The following is a 17,819-nucleotide window of genomic DNA, read 5'->3' as shown; positions in this document are numbered from 1 at the left end:
TATTGTAGCAAATTGTGAAAGCACTGGGAAAGGGACATGCAGGGGATGAGCTCAAAGCACGAATTGGCTAGGAGAGGATAACTTGATCTTATTTATTGATTATATGGTACATGATTTTCACTGTCATTATAACTGGGGAGTTTAGATTTTACAGTTCAATTTTTTTTTTTAAAGAAAGAAAGAAAGAAAAAAAAGGAAGAAGAGGAAGGAGAAGGAAGAGAAACAGAGAGAGAGAATGGGAGTATTGCTTTCTTGCCCAGGCTAGAATGCATTTTAGAAATGGGTATTGAAATCCTCTTTTATACCAATAATTATACTTAATGATGTAGACAGGAAGGAATAAGGGAAGAAAATAACAAACAAGCAGCCAACCAATATTTCATTTAAACCTATGAAATGCTATGCAATTACTGAGGAGTGATTTGCTTCCAATTATGTAGTCACTTTTGGAATAGGTGTGAGGTGGTAATGTATGTTTTGTGTATTTAAAGTGGAGAGTTCTATAAATGTTTATTAAGTTTACTTGTTCCAGGTCTGAGTTCAAGTCCTGAATGTCCTTGTTAATTTTCTGACTCATTGATCTGTAAAATCGTTAGCTCTTCTTGTTACATTGATCCTTTTGCCATTATATAATGTCCTTCTTTGCCTCTTTTGCTCTTTGTTGCTTTAAAGTCTACTTTATCAGAGGCGAGAATTGCATCTCCTGCTTTTTGTTTAGTTGTTTATTTTTACTCTCTGATTGGTTGATAAATCTTCCTCCTTCTCTTTGTTTTGAGTCTTTGTGTATCGTTGCATGTGAGATGGGTCTGGATGCAGCATACCGATGGGTTTTGGCTTTTTATCCAGTTAGAATATATGTAAGTTTAATACTGGCATTTGATGCTAGCTGGCTGTTTTGCCCATTAGTTAGTGTAAATTTTTCATTGTGTTAATGCTCTTTTCTTTTTGATATATTTTTGGAAAGACTGATATTGGTTGTTCCTTTATATGTATAGTGCTTCTTTCAGAAGCTCTTGTAAAGCAGGCCTGGTGGTGGTGAAGTCTCTAAGTACTTGTTTGTTCACAAAAGATTTAATTTTTCCTTCAATTATAAAGCTTAGTTTGGCTGGATAGGAAATTCTGGGTTGAAAGTTCTTTTCTTTAAGGATGTTAAATATTGGTCCCCACTCTTTTCTGGCTTGTGGGGTTTCTGCTGAGAGATCTGCTGTAAGTCTGATAGGTTTCCCTTATGGGTAACATGACCTTTCTCTTTGGCTGCCCTTAGTATTTTCTCCTTCATTTCAACTATAATAAATCTGGCAATTATGTGCCTTGGGGTTGGTCTTCTTGAAGAATATCTTTGTGGTGTTCTCTGTATTACCTGTAATTGAATATTACCCTGCCTTGCCAGGTTGGGAAAGTTTTCCTGAATGATATCCTGAAGAGTATTTTCCAACTTGGATTCATTCTCTTCATCACATTCAGGTACACCTATCAAACGTAAATTAGGTCTTTTCACATAGTCCCATATTTCCTGGAGACTTCGCTCATTCCTTTTCATCCTTTTTTCTCCAATCTTGTCTTCTCGTTTCATTTCACTGAGCTGGTTCTCGACTTCTGATATCCTTTCTTCTACTTGATCAATTCGACTGTTTAAACTTGTGCATGCTTCGCAAAGTTCTCGTTTTGTGTTTTTCATCTCCATCAATTCACTTATATTCCTCTCTAAATTGTCCATTCTCGTTAACATTTCGTCAAACCTTTTTTCAAGGTTCTTAGTTTCTTTGCACTGGGTTAGAACAAGTTCTTTTAATTCACAGAAGTTTCTTATCACCCACGTTTTGAAACCTGCTTCTGTTATTGGAACACACTCGTAATCTATTAAGCCTTGTTCCGTTACCGATGAGGAATTGCGATCCCCTGTAGAGGGAGAGGCATTCTGATTTTGAGTATTTTCTGCCTTTTTACCCTGGTTTCTTCCTTTCATTATATATTTATCCATCTGTCGTCTTTGTAATTACCGACTTTCTAACTAGGTCTCTGAGCAGACGTCCAACTTGTTGATTCTCAGCACCGAAATCTGAGGAATCCACTGCGCTGGCCAAAACAGCGGTGTTAAGATTGATGGTGCTTTTCTGCCCGGGAATCTCCGGACTCTGCACCAAGAACTGGCGTGCTAAAGTGCCAGCAAAACCACCACACCGGCCACAAGAGTCGCCCTGGCGACCCGTGGGGCTCCTCTGCTGGGAATCTCCTGGTCCAAGAGCAACAAATATTCGTCTGAAAGTGTGGCATCCTCTCATTCTCTGCGCTTTCACTGGGAACTACGAGCCCGAGCTGCTAGTGATCAGCCATCTTGGATCTCTCTCCACAGTTCAATTTTATATGAACAATTACAGTGGGTTCTGAGGTAGGATAAGTAAATGTAATCTGCTATTGACCAAAAAAAGGATATCTGATATAACAGTCTTTAAATTTATGGTAATAGAAATATGTTAATTTAATTGAAACAAATTACCCATAAAATGGATTGCTTTATTATCTGAAAAAATTATAATGAGACTTATAATTTCTGATTCAGTATGTAAGGAGATTGGTAGTCACCACTCTGTCCCAGTAACAAATAAAATGCTGAATAGACAGAAAAATCAACAACTCTCCTTGCATTTGTAAGAGAGGCAAGGACACAGGGCAAACTGCTGCTCCCAAAATTGGAGAGACATACAGGCAAAAACAGGTAGTCACATCTTACTGGAGCAATTACTCATCAGGGGAAACTACTGTAGGAAACAGTCCTGGGGTAGGAAAATCTGAACTGTAATTGATGAATTGCTGAAGACTCAATGTGGACACATCTGAGAGTTAAAAACTCCAGGGGGATCCTGTCATGGTGGGAAGGGGAACACCGTGCTGTAAGATTTACCTTCAGGAGCTAAATTAAATTCTCACAGTAAATATTAGAGAACAATCCCCTCATGCTCTGGGCAGGGAGAGGAAAAATGAAATCATTCTTAAATACTAAAACATCAGAGCACTCTATTCTTAACAAAGCCTGCCCTCAAGAGAACTATTAACCAGAGCCTGAACTTCTGGGCTACTCTCAGAGCCTAACCTACCTGGGAGAAGGAAAATACCCAACTGTAGTCAGCTCTAGCTTACCATGTGGAGATGGAAATACCACATGGTATTTCCAACTCTAGTCTACTCTAGTCATCCTGTTCCACCTAAGGATTGGGATAGGATGGATGGCAAGCTGAGAAATACTTGTGAAGGAAATAGTCACAGGCATAGGCTTACTAAAAGACTAAGACAGAATTATAGCCCTGTGCAATGATTCCCCACCCCCACATCATAACACCACATTACTAAAGGCCTATTTACCACAGTTCCTTTTACCCAGTACATGATGGCTGGCTATCAAGATAAAATTACAAGGCATACCAAAATGCAAAAAACAATAACAAAAAAGCAATTTGAAGAGGTACAACAAGCATCAAAACCAAACATGAAAAGGATGTTGGAACTCTCAGGCCAGGAATTTAAAACAACTATGATTTACATACTAAGGACTCCGACAGCATGCAAGAACAGATGGGTGATGTTAGCAGAGAGATGGAAATCTATGAAAGAACCAAAAGGAAATGCTAGAGTTCAAAAACACTATAACAGAAATTCTAAAAATGCCTATGATGGGCTTATTAGTAGACTGGATATGGCCAGGAAAAGAACCTTTAAACTTCAGGCTATATCAATAGAATCTTCAAAAACTAAAAAGCAAAGAGAACAAGGACTGGAAAATGTACTAGTTAATGTAATAAGACAAGAAAATAAGGCACACACAGGTAAAGTTCAAAATGGCTGACTAGAAGCAGCTAGTGTGTGCCACCCTCATGGAGAGGAAACAAACTGGCAAGTAAATACTGACTCTGCAAGTAAATACCGGGTCTTCAAGTAGATAACTTAAGCAAATATGTTAGGATTGATCAAGGGAGCCAGGGAACACAGAGAAGAGTGAAGTTGGGCAGTCACCCACCTGGGACCAGCATGGAGCCAGGAGAAGCTCCCTAATACAGGGAAAGAGTGAGGGAGTAAGAACCCCCAGAAAATTTGCATTCCCTACAGGGACCTGTGCAATCTTGGGAATGAGAGAACCCCCTGCACCTCTAGACAATAGAGATCCACCTGGAGTTTTTGCAGAGGCACCGCTCAAAATCACAGGAAGCCTCACAGGTCTTAGATCCCTGGGCAGCCCCGAACCAGCTGCCATAACCCTGATAGAAGCCATGGTCATGGTGCCAGGGAGCAGTCTCCAATTCTTCTTACCAGACAAGGCTTGGCTCCTGCTTCCAGAAAAGAAGCCCCACCCCTTCTTGGACACTGCCAACAGGCCCAGCTCTCTCTTCCCCCAGGAAAGATCTGAAGGTCAATCTGTGCCACTCCACCCACTCCTGCTGCTGCTACCTAGCTGGGATGGACTAACAGGCTTGGGCTCCCAGCACAGTGACCCTGACCCTACTTGAACTCTGCAGGTGGACATAGCTCTATGTTCCCCTGGGAAACACCCAGGCTGTAGATTGTGTGACTGCCCCCCACCTCACCCTGCCACTGCTCCTAGTCAGGCAAGATTCACCCACTTGGGTGGTGCTCATGCAAGGGAGGAGCTTCTACTCTCAACACAGAGAGGTGTTGTGGGCTGGTTTGTGGGCTGGCTAGGGAACAGGGCATGCCTCCTTTCTCAGGAAGAGAATAGCCTGTCTGCCAGCTGTGACCTCTGCCTGAGGAAGTCCACGGCCTGGAATACCTAACAAATGAAACATGAGTATGGCACCAGTGATTGCAGGGGGCTCCTCTGATGCCCAGTAGTGGACCTGGTGAGTGCGTTATCTCTCTCTCCACCACCTCAGAGTACTACTGTGAACGTGCTGAAATACGAAATTGCTGCATGATTAAGAACTGCCAGTCATTACTCTTAAGCACCATCTACTGGATTTTGGTCCAAATTACAAAACCAGAAATATTTTGCTATTATGTAAAAAAAGGGTTATTTCCATGAAAATAAAATAAAATAAAATATTTTGCCAGTGTACAAAAATTGTGAAACCTATGGCAAAAATTGGGCCACAGATAAAGGATCCTGTACGGAGATATAGCACACTGAAAACACCCACAAACAAAGCCAACTGATTCTAATTTATCTTACATCATAAAGAAACACCAGCTCTCTCAGATGAGAAAGAATCAGCACAAGAGTTCTTACAATTAAAAAAGCCAGAATGTCACTTTACCTCCAAATGAACAGAATATCCCCCAGCAATGGTTGTTAACCAGATTGAAATGACTGAAAGGATATACATAGAATTCAGAATCTGAATGGTAAGGAAGCTCATTAAGATGTGGGACAAAGTTGAAACCCAATCTAAGTAATCTAAGAAGTCAAGTGAAATTATCCAAGAGCTGAAAAACAAAATATCCGTTTTAAGAAAGAACCAAAGTGAACTTCTGTAATTAAAGAATTTTCTACAAGAATTTAAAAATACAGTCAGAAGGATTAATGTCAGAATAGACCAAGCTGATGAAAGAATGTCAGTGTTCAAAGATGGGTTCACTAAATCAACACAGACAAAAATAAGGGAAAAAAAAGTTCTTAGAAAATAAATGAAATCTTTGAGAAATGTGAGATTATGTAAAGAGACCAAATCTACAAGTCATTTGCATTCCAGAGAGAGAAGAAGAGAGAGTAGGCAATTTGGAAAACATTTGAGGATATAGTCCATGAAAATTTCCCCAGTCTCACTAGAGATTGAGAGGTTGACATGGACATTAAAGAAATACAAAGAGCCCCTGCACGATACAAGATGACCATCCCCAAGCCTCATAATCATCAGATTAACTAAGATCAACACAACAGAAAAAAAAAATCTTAAAGGCAGCTAGAGAAAAAGGTCAAGTCAGTTACTAAGGAAACCCCATCAATCAAGCAGCAGTCCTTTCAGCAGAAACCTTACAAGCCAGAAGAGACAGGGGACCTATTTTTAATGTCTACAAAGAAAAGAAATTCCAACAAATAATTTCATATCCAGCCAAACTAATCTTCATAAGCAAAAGAGAAATAAAATTCCTCTCAGACAAGCAAACACTAAGGGACTTTGTTACCACCAGAGCAGTCTTAAAAGAGATCCATAAGGGAATACTAAATATGGAAGTAAAAGATTGATACTTGCTACCAAGAAAACTATGCAAGCACATAGCCCACAGATAATGTAAAGCAATTACCTAATCAAATCTACAAAACAAATAAACAACACAATGACAGAATAAAAATCTCACATATCAATACTAATCCTGAATGTGAATGGTGTAAACATCCCACTTGAAAGGTGCAGAGTGGCAAGCTGGATAAAGAGATAAGGCTCAACTATCTGCTGTCTTCAAAGGACACATCTGTCATGTAACAATACTAGCAGGCTTATAGTAAAAGGATAGAGAAAGACCTACTATGCAAGCAGAAAAATGAAAACACAGGAGTCAAGATTTTTATACAACATAAAATAGAGTTTAAACCAATAATAAACAGGGAGGACAAAGAAGGGCAATACATAATAATAAAGGATTCAATTCAACAAGAAGACTTAACTATACTAAATATATATGCACCCAATATTAGAGCACCCAGATTCATTAAAGAAGTTCTTTTTGGCCAATGAAAAGACTCAGACAACACACAATAATAGTGGGAGATTTTAATACCCCACTGACAGCATTAGACAATTAGATCATCAAGACAGAAAACTAACAAAGAAATTCTGGACTTAAACTTGACAGTTGACCAACTTGACCTAATAGACATCAATAGACTACTCCATGCAACAATATATATTGTTCTCATCCTCACATGGAACATATTCTAAGAACAACCACTTGCTCAGATATAAAGCAAATCTCAATAAATTTTTTAAAAGTGAAATCATACCAGGCACACTGTCAGACCTCACTGTAATAAAAATAGAAACCAATACCAACAACATCTCTCAAAACTACACAACAATGTGGAAATTACACAGCTGGCTCCTGAATAACTCCTGGGTGAACAATGAATCTAAGGCAGAAATAAAAAAATTATTTGAAATTAATAAAAATGGAGACAAAACTTGTCAAAAATTTTGGGATGCAGCTAAAGCAGTGTTGAGATAGAAGTTTATAGTGTGAACACCTTCATAAAGAAGTTAGAATAATGTCAAATTAACTTACATCACACCTAGAGGAACCAGAAAAAAACAAAAGAACAAACCAACCGCACAGCTATAAGATGAAAATAAATAACTAAAATTAGTAAAGAACTTAATGAAACTGAGTTCATAAAATAGATCAATGAAATGAAGAGTTGGTTATTTGAAGGAATAAACAAGATTGATAGGCAGCTAACTAGATTAACAAAGAGGAAAAAAAAGATCTAAACAAGTCCCATCAGAGATGATAAAAATGACATTAAAACTTATCCCACAGAAATACAAAGACCCTCAAAGACTACTATGAACACCTACATGCACACAAATTAGAAAATCTGAATGAAATGGATACATTTCTTGAAACAGCCTCCCATGACTGAACCAGTAAGAAAGTGAAAATTGGAAAAGACCAATACTGATATTGAATCACTAACAAAGAAAAACCTAGCAAACAAAAGCAGCCCTGGACCAGATGGACTCACAGCTGAATTCTACTAGACATACAAAGAAAAATTTGTGCTAATGCCAGTAAAACTGTTCCAGAATATTGAACAAGAGTGACCCCTATTCAACTCAGTCTATGAAGCCAGGATCATCCTTATACTAAAATCTGGGAGAGACACAATAAAAAAATAAAATAAAATTTTAGGTCATTATCCTTGATGAACATAGATATAGAAATCCTCAACAAAATACTGTCAAATTGAATCCAGCAGTACATCAAAAAGTTAATGTACCATGATTAAGTACATTATTCCTGGGAATCAAGGTTGATTCAACATACACAAATCAAAAAACCTGATTCAGCACATAAACAGAATAAAAAACAAAAACTTCATGATCATTACAATAAATGCAGAGAAAGCCTCTTGATAAAATTCAACATCCATTCATGATAAAAACCCTCCACAGGCTAGGCATTGAAGAAATATACTTAAAATAATAAGAGCCATCTGTGACAAACCCACAGCTAACATCATCCTGAATAGGCAAAAGCTGGAACCATTCTTCTTGAGAATTGGAACATAATAAATATGCCACTCTTACCACACCTACTCAACATAGTAGTGGAAGTCCTAGCCACAGCAATCAGGCAAGAGAAAGAAATCAAAGGCATCAAAATGTGAAAATAAAAATTAAACTATCTCTTTTTGCTTACAGTATGATTCTACATATAAAAACCCTAAAGACACTGCCAAAAGGATCCTGGAACTAATAAATCACATTAGCAGAGGTTCAAGCTAAAAATCAACGTACAAAATTTAGTAGGATTTCTAACCACATAGAATGTTCAAGCTGAAAGTCAAATCAAGAATACAATTCCATTTGCAAAAGCCACACAAAAGAAGAAATACCTAAGAATACATCTAACCAAGGAGGTGATGAAAGATCTTAGAAAGAGAACTACAAAACACTGCTGAAGAAATCAGAAATGACACAAATTAATGGAAAAACATTCCAAACTCATTCATTAGAAGAACAATGTTGTCAAAATGGCCATAAGGCCCAAAGCAATTTACAGATTTAATGTTACACCTATCGAAATATCAATATCATTTTTCACAGAACTAGAAAAAAAAATCTATTCTAAAATTCAAGTGTAACCAAAAAAAGAGCCTAAATAGCAAAACCTATCCTATGTAAAAAGAACAAAGCCTGAAGCATTACACTATCAACTTGAAACTATACTATAAAGCTACAGTAATTGAAACAGAATGGTACCAGTACAAAAACAGACATTTAGACTAGTGGAACAAAATAGAGAACCCAGAAATAAAGCCACACAGTTACAACCATATGATATTTGAGAAAGTTGACCATAAAAAGCAATAGTGAAAGGACTGACTATTCAACAAATGGTTCTGAGATAACTGACTGGCTATATCCAGAAAAATGAAACTGGACCCCTACCTTTCACTATATACAAAAATTAACTCAAGATCAATTAAAGATTTAAATATAACTCCTCAAACTATAAAAATCCTAGAAGAAAAACTAAGAAATGTCATTCTTGACATCAGCTTTGGCAAAGAATTTCTGATTAAGTCCCCGAAAGCAATTGCAACAACAAGAACAAATTGACAAGTGGGACCTAATGAAACTAAGTATCTTCCTCCATAGCAAAAGAAACTATCAACAGAGCAGATAACCAACAGAATGGAAGAAAGTATTTGCAGACTATGCATCCAACAAAGGTAAAATTTCCAGAATCTATAAGGAACTTAAATAAAAAAGCAAAAAACAAATAATCCTATTTCAAAATGGACAAAAGACATGAGTAGACACTTTTCAAAAGAAGATACACATGTGGCCAACGAACGTATGAAAAAGTTCTTCATATCACTGATCATCAGATAAATGCAAATCAGAACCATAATGGAACAACATCTCACACCAGTCAGAATAGCTATCATAAAAAAGTCAAGCAATAACAGATACTGGTGAGGTTGTGGAGAAAGGAAATATTTATACACTGTTGTTGGGGATGCAAATTATTTCTGTCACTGTGGAAAGAAGTTTGAAGAATTCTCAAATAACTTAAAACAGAACTACCATTTGCTTCAGCAATCCCACTACTTGGTATATATAAAAAAAAAAACCCTAAATTATTCTACCAAAAAGATACATGCTCTTGTATGTTCATTGCAGTACAATTCACAATAGCAAAAACATGGAATCAACCTAGGTTAATAGTGAGTATCAACTTGATTGGATTGAAGGATGCAAATTGTTGATCCTGGGTGTGTCTTTTGTGAGGGTGTTGCCCAAGGAGATCAACATTTGGGTGAGTGGGCTGGGGAAGGCAGATCCACCCTTAATTTGGTGGCCACAGTCTAATCAGCTTCCAGTGAATATAAAGCAGGCAGAAAAATATGAAAGAGAGAGGGACTGGCCTAGCCTACAGGCCTACATCTTTCTGCATGCTGAATGCTTCCTGCTCTCAAGTATTGGACTCCAGGTTCTTCGGTTTTGAGACTCAGGCTGGCTATCCTTGCTCCTCAAGCTTGCAGACAGCCTGCTGTGGGACCTTGTGATTGTGTAAGTAAATACTTAATAAACTCATATATATATATATATATATATATATATATATATATACACATATATATATATATATATATATATATATATATAAAATCTCCTGTTAGTTCTTTTCCTCTAGGGAACCCTGACTAATGTAGATTTTGGTACTAGGAGTGGTTCTGGAGGAACAGAATATTAAGGATGAAGTTCTTTCATTGGTTTTGGGGTTTCTGAAATTGGCTGCTTAATATGATTAGACCCAAAAATGCTAAGGACTCTACTTCTAATAGTATAGTGAACACAAAGAGTCCTTGGCATAAACAGTTTAGAGAGTTATGCAAGTAAATACATTTGACACTCCTGATTCACCACTCATGATAGGCAAGTAGTTTAGTGTTTAGTGACTGTATATGTAATATCTTTGACCATATGTGGAGAAGCAAGGAACATAATGTAGCTGGTTTGTTGTTCCTAAGTTCAGTGGACAAAGTGATGAAAGAAAATGTTGAACTCAAAAATTCTGTCTCCCAGCTTCAGAAGCAGATACTGAGCCTCAAATCTGCTAAGATTGTCCTGAGAGTCTTCTCTCCTGTAGAGAAAGAGCTGAAATTGTGGAAAAACAGACACAAGCTCTTATCATGTGAGTGCTGACTAGCAACGAAAGGTACATGCATGGCCTCACCAGGTGTCTACTGTTAAAGTGAGAGCATTGACTTGGAAAAGAATGGGATCCTGCAACATGGAATGAGGATGTGTGATGGACCTGGGGACACTAAGTTTGTAAACTCTAATGAACTTTTTTTTGCCAGAGAACGCAGCTTCTCCATTCCCAGTAGTGGCAACATCCCCTCCCCGACACATGCTGTCATCAGCCTTTCCACCTTTGTCTGAGGAGATAAACTCTGTGCTGCCTGAGGCAACAGTGATGGCCTCCCCTGAGGCAGTTGCCAGGCAAAATAATGTTGATTCTCCTCAGGAGCCACCCCAACAGCCCTGTTTGCTTCTAGATCTATAACTAGACTTAAGTCCCAGTGGGCTTCTAGAGATGAGGTTGACCTAAAAGAAGGTGTGCTACACTTGAAAAGAATTGCTTGAGTTCTCTAATTTTTATAAACAGGAATCTGGAGAACAGGCATGGGAATGACTAATAGTGGGGTATGGGATAATGGTGGTAAAAACATGCAGTTGGATCAGTTGGATTTGACTTGGCAAATTTATTGATTTGGGTCCACTAAGTAGTAATTCTGCATTTAATGTTGCAGCTTAGGGAGGTTAAAAAAGGTTCTAATAGTTTATTTGCTTGGTTAGCTGAAATATGGATTAAAAGATGACCCACTGTGAGTAAGCTGGAAATGCCTGATCTTCATTGTTTTAATGTAGAGGAAGGGACCCAAAGGCTTAGGGAGGTTGGGATGGTAGAGAGGATTAGTCACTTTAGAACTACTCATCTCAGCTGGGAGGGTCCAGAAGATATACCCTTGATCAATGCTTGTGAAATAGATTTGTGAGGGCAGCACCTGCATATTTGAAGAGCCCTGTAACTACTTTTCTCTGTATGTCAGATATAACAGTGGGAAACACAGTCATTCAACTACAAAATCTAAATACAATGGGAAAAAATGGATCACAAGGTAGCAGAAGCCAAGTGATAGCATTCAACCATCAGAAGCAAGGTGGGCGTGGCTACCATAATGGACAGCAGAGACAAAGCAGCAATCGGAACTGTCTGACTGGTGTAGAACTCTGGCATTGGCTAATTAATCACAGTGCTCCTAGAAGTGAAATTGATAGGAAGCCAACTGCATTCCTACTTAATTTATACAAGGAGAAAACTTCTAGGTCAAATGGACAAAAGACTAATTTGAATTATAAGAACAGGGAATCATGGCCCCTCAATCAATTTCCAGACTTGAACCAGTGTACAGACATAGAACCCTTTGAATGAAGGGGTGGCAGGGTCCCCTTGAGGAAGGACCCCACTACATGACTGACAATTTATGCAGTGAATATTCCTGCCATCCTTCCCCAAGAAGACCTCCAGCCTTTTACCAGAGTAACTGTGCATTGGGTAAAGGAAAATGATCAGACATTTCAGTGACTACTGGGTACCAGCTCTGAGATGACACTGATTCTAGGGAACCCAAAACATCGTTGTGGTTCTCCAGTTAAAGTAAGGGTTTATGGAGGTCAGGTAAATAATGGAGTTTTAGCCATGTCTGACTTACAATGGGTCCAGTGTGCCCCAGACTCATCCTGTGGTCATCTCCCCAGTGTCAGAATGCATAATTGGCATAGACATACTTAGCAGCTGGCAGAACCCCCACATTGGCTCCCTGATTGATAGAGTGAGGACTATTACAGTGAGAAAGTCCAAATGGAAGCCATTAGAGCTGCTTCTACCTACAAAAATAGTAAATGAAAAATAATATCTCATCCCTGGATGAATTGCAGAGATTACTGCCATTATCAAGGACTTGAAAGACACAGGGGATGGTGATTCTCACCTTATCTCCATTCAAGTTTCCCATTCAGCCTGAGGAGAAGACAGATGGATCTTGCAGAATGACAGTGGATTATCATAAGCTTGACCAAGTGATGACTCCAATTGGAGCTGATGTACCAGATGTGGTTTCATTGCTTGAGCAAATTAACACATCTCCGGGTACCTGGTATGCAGCCATTGACTTGGAAAATGCCTTTTCTCCATTCCTGTTCATAAGGCCCACCAGAAGTAATTTACCTTCACCTGGCAAGGCCAGCAATATACCTTCACTGTCCTACCTCAGGAATATATCAACTCTACAGCTTTGTGTAATAATCTTATTCAGAAAGACCTTTATTGCTTTTCACTTTAGCAAGATATCACACTGGTCCATTACACTGTGACATTATGCTGATTGGATCTTGTGAGCAAGAAATAGCAAATACATTGGACTTATTGGTGAGACATTTGTGTGTCAGGGGATGGGAAATAAATCTGACTAAAATTCAGGGAATTTCTGCCTCAGTAAAATTTTGAGGGGTCCAGTGGTATGAGGCCTGTCAAGATATTCCTTCTAAGATGAAGGATAACTTGCTGAATTTGGCCCTTCCTACAACCAAGAAAGAGGCACAATGCCTAGCGGGCGTATTTGGATTTTGGAGGCAAAACCTTCCTTATTTGGATATCTTACCCTGGCCCATTTATCAAATGACCTGAAAGGCTGACAGTTCTGAGTGGGGTCTGGAACAGAAGAAGGCTCTGCAACAGGTCCAGGCTGCTGTACAAGCTGCTCTGCAACTTGGGCCATATGATCCAGCAGATCCAGTGATGCTTGAGGTGTCAGTGGCAAATAGGGATGTTGTTTGGAGCCTTTGTCAGGCTCTCATAGGTGAATCATGGAGGAGACCTCTAGGATTTTAGAGCAAGGCCCTGCCATCTTCTGTAGATAACTACTCTGCTTTTGAGAGACAGCTCTTGGCCTGTTACTGGGCTTTGGTGGAAACTAAACATTTGACTATGGGTCATCAAGTCACCATGAGACCTGAACTGCCTATCATAAACTGGGTGTTTTCTGACCCATCTAGCCATAAAGTTAGTCATGCACAGTAGCATTTCATCATCCAATGGAAGTGGTATATACATGACTAGGCTCAAGAAGGTCCTGAAGGCACAAGTAAGTTACATGAGGAAGTGCCTCAAGCCCATGGTCTTCACTCCTGCCACCCTGCCTTCTCTACCCCTGCCTGCACCGAAGGCCTCATGGGGGGTTTCCTAAGATCAGTTGACAGAGGAAGAGAAGACTTGGGCCTGGTTTACTGATAGTTGTGCATGATATGCAGGCACCACCTGAAAGTGAACAGCTACAGTATTACATCCCCTTTCATCCCCTTTCTAGAACATCCCTGAAGGACAGCAGTGAAGGGAAATATTCAGTGGGAAGAACTTCGAGCAGTGCACCAAGTTGTGTACTTTGCATGGAAGCAGAAATGGCCAGATGTGTAATTATATAGTGATTCATGGGCTGTAGCCGATGATTTGACAGGATGGTCAGGGATTTGGAAGAAGCATGATTGGAAAATTGGTAACAGAAATTTGGGGAAGAGGTATGTATGTGGATGGACCTCTCTGAGTAGTCAAAAACCATGAAGATATTTGTATCCCATGTGAGTGCTCACCAACAGGTGTCCTCAGCAGAGGAGAATTTTAATAATCAAGTGGATAGGATGACCTGTTCTGTGGATACCACTCATCCTCTTTCCTCAGACATCCCTGTCATTGCCCAATGGGCCTATGAACAAAGTGGTCATGGTGGCAGGGATGGAGGTTATGTATGGGCTCAGCAATATGGACTTCCACTCACAAAGGCTGACCTGACTGCAGCCACTGCTGAGTGTCCAATTTGCCACTAGCAGAGACCAACACTGAGCCCTCCATATGGCACCATTCCTTGGGGTGATCAGCCAGCTACCTGGTGGCAGGCTGATTATATTGGACCTTTTCCATCATGGAATGACCAGAGGTTTGTCCTCACTAGAATAGACACTTACTCCAGATATGGGTTGCCTATCCTGCATGCAATGCTCCTGCCAAGACTACCAACTATGGACTCACGGAATGTCTTATCCAGCATCATGGTATTCCACACAACATTGCCTCTAACCAAGGCCCTCACTTTATGGCTAAAGAAGTGTGGCAGCAGGCTCATGCTCATGGAAATCACTGGACATACCATGTTCTCCATCATCCTGAAGCAGCTGGATTGACAGAACAGTGGAATTGCCTTTTAAAGTAATAATTACAATGCCAACTTGGTGGCAACAGGTTACAGGGCTGGGGATAAGTTCTTCAGAAGGCTGTGTATATTCTGAATAATCAGTGTCCAATACATGGTATTGTCTTTCCCATAGCCAGGTTTCACGGGTTCAGGAATCAAAGGGTGGAAGTGGAAGTGGATCCACTAGCAAAATATTTGCTTCCTGTTTCCATGACATTATGTTCTGACCTAGAAGTCTTAGTTCCAGAGGAAGGAATGCTGCCACCGGGAGATATAACAATGATTTGATTAAACTGGAAGTTAACATTGCAACCTGGACACTTTGGGTTCCTCCTACTTTTAAGTCAACAAGCTAATAAGGGAGTTACAGTGTTGGCTGGGGTGATTGACACAGACTATTAAGGTGAAATTAGTCTACTACCCCATAACAGAGGTAACAAAGAGCATTCATGGAATACAGGAGATCCGACAGGGCATATCTTAGTATTACCATGTTCCATGATTAAGGTCAATGGGAAACTACAATGGTCCAATCCAGGCCAGTCTACAAATGGTCCAGACTTCTCAGGAATGAATGTTTGGGTCACTCCACCAGGAAAAAAACCATGACCTGCTGAGATTTTTTCTGAAGGCAAAGAGAATACAGAATGGGTAGTAGAAGAAGGCAGTCATCAATACCAGCTATGACCATGTGACCAGCTGCAGAAACGAGGACTGTAACTGTCATGAGTATTTCCTCCTTCTATTGTTAAAAACATGTTTCTGCATGTATACATTTGTACTAAGAAAATATTTTCATTTTATTTTCCTTTATCATGTGACATAAAATTTATTTACTTCATATCAGCATGTACTATTAACTTTATGTAGTAGCATTTGGGTTGGGGATTAGTGCGTTTCTTGTTGTATAAAGGATAGTTGTATTATGTTAGGTATAATTATGATCTTATTGTCCTTACTGGAAGATTATGTACTATCCTGGGAGACGTGTATGAGTTCAAGTTAAAAAGGGGTGGACTTGTGATGGTTAATAATGAGGGTCAACTTGATTGGATTGAAGGATGCAAATTATTGATCCTGGGTGTGTCTGTGAGGGTGTTGCCAAAGGAGATTAACATTTAAGTCAGTGGGTTGGAAAAAGCAGGCCCACCCTTAATCTAGTGAGCACTATCTAATTGGTTGCCAGTGAATATAAAACAGGCAGAAAAATCTGAAAAAGAGAGAGACTGCTATAGCCTCCCAGCCTACATCTTTCTCCAGTGCTGGATGCTTCCTGCCCTCAAGCATCAGACTCCAAGTTCTTCAGTTTTGAGACTCAGACTAGCTCTCCTTGCTCCTCAGGTTTGCAGATAGCCTATTGTGGGACCTTATGATTGTGTAAATTAATACTCAATAAACTCCCCTTTATATATAATAGGATATATATATATATATATCCTATTAGTCCAGAGTTCCTCTAGAGAAACCTGACTAATGCAATACCCTTGATATGATTTTTTGAGAATCAAATTTTACCTAAGTGATCTTCCTTCCAAAACCCCTAACCCCAGTCTAATCATGAGAAAAACACTGGGTAAATTTTAAGAGAGTAGAATCCTACAATAATCTGCAATATTCCCAGAGGGAAGAATCCTACCGTATGCCTGACCAGTATCACAATTTTCAAGGACATCAAAAACAAAGAAAGTGTGAGAAACTCTGACATTCAAGCAGATCATAAAGAGACATGATAACTAAATGTAATTAGTGATACCTTGTATAGAAAAGTAAGGCAAGAAAGGGTATTAGGTAAAAACTAAGGATATCTGAATAAATTATAATTATATTAACTACTAATTGTGTCAACTAATTGTAATGATGTAATGCTAACATGCAAGATCATAATAATGGAAGGAACTTTGTGGAGTCGTATATGGGAACTCTTCACTATCCTCAATTTTTTTGTAACTCTACAAAAAATACTTCTACTTTTATTTGAAGTATTTTGAAAACTACTTCAAATAAAATCTATTTAAAAATTGAAATGACTTAAAATATATTTTTTTCTGTCTTTAATGATGTGTTGTAACAAAACAAGTGTTATTTTGTTCCAGAGAGAAGGGACTAAGTCACAAAAAAGGAGTCTTTAATGATTCACTGAAAGTCTCAAATCACTTCTCTAAATAATTCATTTGATGCTTAAGGTAACCAAGGTATCATTATAATGTTTAATAAGTCAGCCTTTAAAATGTGAAGATAGGAGAATTAACAATTTCAATGAAATATGGGGTTGTCTAAAATTTTCTTCAAAATTACATTTTAGTTATTCTTTTAAATGCTCGTTTAAATGTTTAATCAAATTCTACATCCACACTGTCCACATTGCATGTAATCATTTGATTCCAGATAGATTATTTTCTCACCGGCTTACTTGGTCTGTGTCTTTACTTCAGCATAATTATAAGGGCACTAGCTATTAATTTGGTTATATTAGAAGATGCTTACCTCTAGGCTGGGCACAGTGGCTCACATCTGAAACCACAGCACTTTCGGGGGCTGAGGCAGGCAGTTTGCTTGAGCCCAGGAATTCAAAGACCAGCCTGGGCAACATAGTGAGACCTGTTCTCTACAAAAAAATAAAAAATAAAATAATTAGCCTAGCATGGTGACTCATGCCTTTAGTCCCAGTTACTCAGGAGGCTGAGGTGGGTGGATCACTCAAGCCTGGGAAGTTGTGGCTGCATCTTGCACTGCACTCCAGCCTGGGCAATAGAGCAAGACTTTGTCTAAAAAAGAGAGAGAGAGAGAGACTTACCTCCAGCAAAGACACTCACAAACAGTTGTGTGGATAAAA

At 39.0% G+C, this 17,819-nt stretch overlaps 1 pseudogene; it reads left to right on the top strand.

Moving 5' to 3' along the window:
* The first annotated feature begins 3,385 nt into the window (after positions 1–3,385).
* Positions 3,386–15,706, top strand: LOC135277930 (uncharacterized; annotated as a pseudogene).
* Positions 15,707–17,819: the final 2,113 nt, after the last annotated feature.

This window comes from Aotus nancymaae, unplaced genomic scaffold (genome assembly GCF_030222135.1).
Source record: "Aotus nancymaae isolate 86718 unplaced genomic scaffold, 86718_ANA_hifiasm-v0.15.2.pri h1tg000036l, whole genome shotgun sequence".
In the NCBI taxonomy this organism is placed as follows: Eukaryota; Metazoa; Chordata; class Mammalia; order Primates; family Aotidae; genus Aotus; species Aotus nancymaae.
Note: the sequence above shows the minus strand (reverse complement) of the source record. Positions and strands in the feature narration are given on the sequence as shown.